Below are 7,020 nucleotides of genomic sequence, written 5' to 3' on the forward strand. Positions count from 1 at the left end.
CAGGACAGCCTTCCCCTTAACAAATCCATCCATTATTTTTCCTTGTCTTTCTGGCTTATTTCACTGAGCACGACCCCTTCCAGCCCCATCCATGTTGCTGCAAAAGGCTGAGTAATATTTCATTGTGTATATACCACATCCCCTTGATCCAGTCATCTATTTTTGGGCATTTGGGTTGTTTCCACATCTGGGCAAGAACTATTTAAGAAACTGCCAGTTTTCTAAAAGATCAGCACAAACATGCGTCGCGAAGCTTCCGGTTATCTCACGTCCCCACTAACACCCGTCTCTTTCTCTGTCTGTTGTATTATGGCTCTTATGGATGTGAAATGTGATCTCATTGTGATTTTATCTGCCTAACAAATGATTTTGAGCATTTTTCCTCCTGTGCTTACTACCCATTTGTTTATCTTCTTTGATGAGAGAAATATTCAGACCTTTTGTCCATTTGAAATGGAGTTGTCAAGACATTGAGGGTTGTAAGAGTTTGCACACAGGTTACAAGTCCTTTATCAAACATGGATTTCACAGTAGTTTATCCAAGTCTGTACCTTGGCTTTTCCTTTGCTTAAGGCAAGCGCTCTGAATTTTGATGACATGCAAGTTAGCAGTTTTTCCTTTTATGGATCACACTTACCAGTGCTTTTTTTTTTTTTAACAGTTTTTTTTTATTAAAAAGTTTATTTTTACATCATTTTGCACATTTTTTTTCATCTCAATTGTAATCCCCACGGGTTTCCCATCACCAAATCACCCCTGTGCCACCACCATAGTCCCGTGCTTTTTTTTTTAAAGATGTATTTATTTGTGCATACAGAACTGGGGTACAGGCCAGAGGCTCAGGGGCGGCGAGAGGCTTCACCAGAGACAGAGTGGGGAGCAGAACAGGCAGATCGACAAAGCACACTGCTGAGGGGAGCAGCGGGCGGGTCAGGAGAGGTCTGCCGCGCCCTGGGGTCACCTCCCGGGCAGGCGGGAATCGAACTCACGCACGGAAGCTTTAGATTCTCAGTGCTGCGCTTTAACCCGCTGCGCCCCCAGGGAGGGCCACCAGTGCTTTTTGGGAGGGAGAAAAATCCACCATGATGCTAATAACAAGGTGTCCTTTCTTTGCACCAGTGCAAAGGAGACTGAACGTTGCTCCACTTTCATGTGTGACCATTCAAGAGACCTGGCCATCCTGCAAACACCCAGGATGCTGCGTGAGCAACTTCTGACGCGCCTGCATGCCAGCCTGTGCACACTGTAGGCAGACCTCCACCTGGGTGGCTCCTCTGATAACAATCTCTAGCTAGTCACTGGGAGCCCTCCAAAAACGCCGTGATTTCCATTCCTCCATGGAATGGTCTCCTCCCTGAGTTTGGTTTTTGCATTTTAAGATGTACAGCTCCAAGTTTACCAGTTTTGGAAACTCTTTTCATGAAGACGGTGCTGAAATCAAAGGGGGAAGAAATTACCTCCCCTCCCACCCTGAAGGTGAAGCCAAAATTTCAAGGTAGAGGAAGCTGAGGTGAAAGGCACCCCACAGAGAAAGCAGAAGGTCTCTATGTGACCCACCTCTGATGCTCCAAGACCCTGCAGCCTAAATATCCTGGGACGAGCGTGCCCAGGAGAGAACAGTGTGACTCTGTGGTACGGAGTCAGCCGCTAAGCAGAGAGAAGACAGCACCCCCTGGGCTCATGGGGGACGTGGAGGCCAAGCCGCACCAGAGCGAAGAGCCGTGGACAAGCTCCAGGACTTCAGCTTGGCCGAACAGCTGCTCAGACATGATAGAAGATGCCGTACGACCCACTGGCTCCCGAGGACGGAGCCAACAAAATTGTTGCCAAAAACTCAGATCCTCTGAACTGAGTCCAGCTGGATCATTCTACAGATAATTTTTTTCATCATTAAAAAAAATATTTACCATGCCAAAGTACTAAGGGAGCCTAGGAATAGTATCACTGGTTTACCTTTGTTTCACTGTGAACCTTTCCAAGCAAAATCATCTTTATTCATTCTGACTATTTTAGGGGTGTGGATTCGGGTGTCAGTGCTGGACAGACAGACCGTAACGAGCATGTACCTACTACCTGGGGCTTTGGCTGTGTGTCCTCTTTGTCATCGGAAGTCGGAAACAGTGTGTCGTGGCGAGCTGGACGACTTTGAAGTTATTTTAGAAGTAGCAGGGATTATTTTCATTGGTTATTCTTTCCTAGGGTGAATATATACAATGAAAATCCTTCTCTCTCATTACTAATGACAAATAGTTATCGAGTGCATATTGTCCACGGGCCTCTCTAGATGGGAAGACTTTCATTTTTTAAAAAGATATATTTACTTATGCATTTAAAAACTGTGGTACAGGCCAAAGGTGCAGGGGGTGAGAGGCTTCACCAGAGACAGAGCGGGGAGCAGAACAGGCAGACTGAAGAAGTCTACTGCTGAGGGGAGCAGCGGGCAAGACAGGAGAGGTCCGCTGAGCCCTGGGGGTCAACTCCCTGCCCAGGGATCGAACTCATGCTGCAGTGGCTATGGCCAGCTTCCGAGTGCTGTGCTTTAACCTGCTGCACTACCGGGTGGCCCACATCTTCCACATTTCCATCTCCAGTGTGGCCATCTGCCCTAAGTATAGGTTCCTGTCTCCACGACCTATTCAACTTGTCCCAAACTGACCCTTCGACCTGTCCTCCGGGGTTTGTTTCTCCATGGCCTTCTCCATCTCACGTGGAGTCGAATCTCTCCTTTCAGTGTTCAGGAAGAACAACCAGGAGACCCACCCTTGGCTGTCCTCTGTCTTTCACCCGTAGATCCCATCTGTCACAAGTCCTGTTTTCTCGCACTGGCACACGGAATCCTGGATGGGATTCTGGAATAGAAAAGGGAATTCAGGGCAGCACCCCTAAAATCTGAATGAAGTATGGGGCTTAGTTAATAATAACATCTTAGAGGCCTCCCTGGTTGGTGGTGCAGCAGGTTAAAGCGAAGCACTGCGCAGCTGGCTCCAGCCGGTTTGTGGAAGTTCAATTCCCAGCCAGGTGGCTGACAGGTGGGGTCTGGAGGAAGTCCCGTGCTTTGTAACATGCGGTACGTAGGCTCTGTGCCCCCTGCCGCCAGCTCCGCTTGTGGCCTTGCTCCCCCCAGATGACGCCACCCACACACGCTACCATGTTAATGCAAAAAGCACGTGGGCGCCCGAGTATCTGGCCTGTGCATCTGTAGATACGCCTGTCTGGGCCGAGGAGCAGGGGAACGTGCTGGGGCCGGGGCTCGGTTGCTACCTGTTGCCTCCCTGCCTGTGAGTCTGGTCCTCTGATAGCGATACCTGTCCGAGCTGCAGAAGACGCCACAATGCTCTTTTCATCTGCCGGAATCACCAGTGGATCAGCCCCGTCTGCATGGTGGCGCGACAGCTACATTCTCACCGCCACACCTTCGGTGGCACTGACACTACTCTAAATGCTCTATTTGGTGTTTAGGAAAAAAAAAAAAGCAGCAGCAGCAGCAGCAGCAAAGGAGCAGAGCCTGCTGGCTCTGGCTCGTTGGGCCTCTGGTGGGCTGGTGCTGAGAGGGTGGGAAGCTCGATTCTGTGGCTCGGGTGTCTGGGTAGACCGAGGCGGTGGCTCCATCAGCAGAAGGCATAGCAGAAGCTGGGTAGACCAGCTGGCCAAGTGGAAGCTGGGAAAACCAAGGGACCGAGGGGTTCCCTTGCCTCAACCTCCCACTGGCAAGGACACTTGAATCATTCTGAGACTGGGGGCATTTGTCAGCTTATCAGTATTTTTTCCAACACCTTGTTTTGCCAAGAAAAACTGGTGACCTCAAATCTGTTCAGTCTTTTCCAAACAATTTTGTTGAATCATTGATCTTTCACAGATGCGCAGTTTTGTCCTGAAGAACAAAGGTTTCCTAGAAAAATATCCCAAATTCTGTTTTTTAAAGATAGTGCTATGATTCCCTATATGCTATTAAAGTGCAAATGTGTATTTTTGTTTTACATGGAATGCCTTGAAATGCATTAAAAATAAGAACTTCTATTTGGGGGGTGTGTGGAAATCAGAGGATGCTAGAGGGGAGAAGGAAGGATAGAGGGATCAGCAAAGTCTCTTAAGAACGGAAAGTTGTGTTTGGATCTTAAAGACACGTGGGCTTGTCTGTGTTACCAGTTCTGTTTTCTAAGCAGTTAAGGCTTTATGCTGCTTGAGTAAGTTAGAATTGTAATGGGGTGGTCCCCCCGACAAGGGGAGGTTGCAGGTTCCCTGCTCTACCCGAGGGAGGGTGGAGCTGAGCAGGGGTGGAGTGAAGCTGGAGAGGAGACTGGGGAAAAAGGAAGCAGGTGGAGAGCCACAAGGTGATCTAAGGAAGGCCCCTGGGGGCAGAGAGACAGGCGGAGAAGCAGCTTCTCTTCTTGGTCCTGCACTTGTTGAAAGAGCGGTGGGCGAGAGACTGGCGGGAGGGTTACATGGCAGCCTCCATCTGGACTTTGCTCTTTCCCGCCAGACTTCTTACCCCTTTCTGAGCGCCCGCCGGAAGGTGCCTTAGGCCTGGGCAGGCTTTCGGGCCGCGGTGGCCCTGCTTTGGGCATTTACCCACGAGAAGATGGGTGACTTTGGGTGCTGGTTTTGGAAACGATGCTCTTCCCTGTTGGTCCTCTTTTGTCTATTGCACACTAATTGTATTAGCTCTTTTCCTGTTGAAGATATTGTGCACTAGAGTATGCTTTGTCTTGATGCAGGATGGTAGAATCTACTTGGAGTTGGCAGGTTTGGAGTTCTAGGGTGCCCCTGTTCCTGACCTGTCACAGATTCAGGCAGGATCATTGCTTGTGGGACCCTCTTTTCTTAGTCTGGGAGGAGCACAGAATCACCTGCTAGGAGAGTCCATGAAAATCCACTAGTCTTTTGTTCCTCCTTGATGCTGTGCCTTTGACCTTCACTAGAAGTATAAATAGCTGGAGATATTACAAGTCACTTAGAGACCATGAAAACTGGCTGAGGGTTTCCAGAAGAAACTCTCAGCTTCTTGATGGAAATGTTCAAAGTGGAGGATCCATAAATCAAAGTGATGAGAGTTTCCTCCCAGTGAACACTTAACTCAACCTGACCTGGAGGGCTGGAGGGCCGGGAATATGTTGGTCCGAGTCAAACACAGCCTTGCTGCAGGATCAGAGGAAAAGGTCTAGCTGATATTTTATCCACTGGTCCCCGCCGGTCCTCTCCTTACCTGACCTCTGAAATGGATCCACTGGCTTCAAAAGCCTGGTGTCTAAAATTAATCGTCTTCCCCATCTGACCAGGGAGGTGACAGCTGAGCAATATGAGACTGAGGAGCATATTAGTTTAAACGGCTCAGAGTGCCATGTGTGAGAGAGGCTGCTTCTTTCCTCAGGGGACTCTCATCTTTCCAGAAGTCTGATGCTGACCGGGAAGCAAGATTCCCCAAACCACCGAGGCTGGATTCTATAAAACTTCCCTGGATCTGCTGGAATTTACAGACGACACCGGTGGGGTCCGAGCAAGGATGTCCTCTTATAAATGGTAATTCTTCTTCTTCTTCTTTTTTTAAACAAAATTGTGATAACCTCTCAACAGCTCCTCCTCTTTCTCTCTGGGTTGCCTTACGATAGTTTACACCAGACTCCAGCTACAGCATTTAATATTTCTGTAAAAAATGATTGCGCCTTGGGCTTGAGCTTTTGTTTTAATTTGTCATTAAGTGTTTCCCTGATCCTTCTGGTCAGGAAAGTTGACAGTTCTGCAGTCTATTTCAGTTATGTTTGCCTTAAAAGTAGCCAAACCTAGTCTCCTTGCTGTGTTAATGATTCCCTCCCCCACCCCCACCCCCTGCAAGTGGGATTAACCTCTAGAAATAGTCCAAATGTGTCCTACAGATTGAGGTTTAAATTGTTTGCGTTTCCAAGTGTATGGATGTCAGCTCTTTAAGTGGTGAATGGAATTATGACCAGCAGTGGATTTTAAATAACTGGAAACTCAACAGTATCACTTTACAATGTGAGTTCAGAAAAGGAAAGATGAAGCTGGTGCAGATAATTGCAGATGATTTTTCAACTGAGAAAAAGCTTTAAGCAGCACTTTCCAGAAAGCAGATGCCTGACGGGTCAACCTGCCGCAGGCTCCATCACTTCCTGTCCCCCCCCAGCGCATCTCTGAGAGATACGTGGATATGCATGGGGGTGTCTGTACTATGAGCAGGGGTGTCACGTGTTTTAACCCGTCAGTATTCAGAGGAAGCACAGGGGTTTGAACACCCTGGCACCTCGCCACCACGCAGATGCAAAGGTAACTTCTCACAGGAGAGGGCTGTAAGGAAACAGAATCTTTTTCAGAACAGCAACACACATTTTAAATGCAAAAAGGACTCGCTGGTGGAGACCAGCCCCAGAGGGGCAAAGCTGCCGGGCAGACGAGAGACTCACTCCCGCGTGCAGGGAGGACCTCCCGCTGAGCCCCGGGGAGCTGTCCGCTCTATATTTAACCGGCCACTTGATAGCATCTTACTTATGTGAGGAGGGAGGTGTTCAGCCACCCGTGAAACTTCAGGTTGCTTTTCAGTTTGCTTTTGTAGGAAAAAGTGCAGACTAGGGCCCTTGTTGGCGGTGCAGGGTCCAGGCGCATCAGCCGCCCGCAGCCGCTGCAGCAGGAATTGGGGCCCGGCCAGGGCGTGACCCACCTGGCGCCCAGACCCCTGCTGTCCCCCCGCTGCCCCTCCGCTGTGGGTTTCGGCGTCTCGGCCTGCTCTGCGCCCCGCCCTGTCTCTGGGGAACCCTCTCCCCCCCGCCCCGCCCCTCGGGCCTGTACCCCAGTTCCTGTACGCATAAGGGAGTAAATCTTACCTTGTCGTGGCCAGCACGGTTGGCCACTCGCCCTGCATCGCGTCTCCCCATCAGGGGGGATCATCTCCGCGGTTGAAAAGACACTTGAGAGGCGGCACCGAGCGCTTTCCGCGTTTCCTCTCCTTGCAGCCGCGAGCCCGAGGCCACGCGAAGCCGCGGCCGCGCCTGCACCTGCCCGTCCGAGGCC

Source organism: Condylura cristata, unplaced genomic scaffold (genome assembly GCF_000260355.1).
Source record: "Condylura cristata isolate star-nosed mole 26May11 unplaced genomic scaffold, ConCri1.0 scaffold00052, whole genome shotgun sequence".
NCBI classification, from domain to species: domain Eukaryota; kingdom Metazoa; phylum Chordata; class Mammalia; order Eulipotyphla; family Talpidae; genus Condylura; species Condylura cristata.